Below are 414 nucleotides of genomic sequence, written 5' to 3'. Positions count from 1 at the left end.
GCTGAGTGTGACGTCACGTTGACTAGCAGTGCAGGCGCTTGGCTACTGTAGCCTATGATTGGGACATGACAGCATGACAATATTGAGGAAGACCTTAATGACAATGTATTTTAGGCAATACTGTAGCCCCGTACTGTAGCGTCGTGGTTTGCCTGTTGACGAGATACAGTGCAATGGGAGTGTTGCCAGCTGTCAGCAGAGTCTGGCACGATTCCTGCGCACGTGGCTCATATAAGGACATGATGCACTGCTGTGTGGTTTATATGTACCTGCAGATATTTTATAGCATGCATGCTCAACTTAAACAAATCATCAGAGGACTAAGCTATGCTAGCTGTGCACAGTGTAAAGCGACTCCTGTGTAAAAACCTATTTACAAATTATGCTGTCCAAAATGATTGTACATTTTTCATC

This window comes from Salvelinus namaycush, chromosome 19, assembly GCF_016432855.1.
Source record: "Salvelinus namaycush isolate Seneca chromosome 19, SaNama_1.0, whole genome shotgun sequence".
NCBI lineage: Eukaryota > Metazoa > Chordata > Actinopteri > Salmoniformes > Salmonidae > Salvelinus > Salvelinus namaycush.
The sequence above is the reverse complement of the archived record's forward strand: the minus strand, read 5'-3'. Positions refer to the sequence as shown.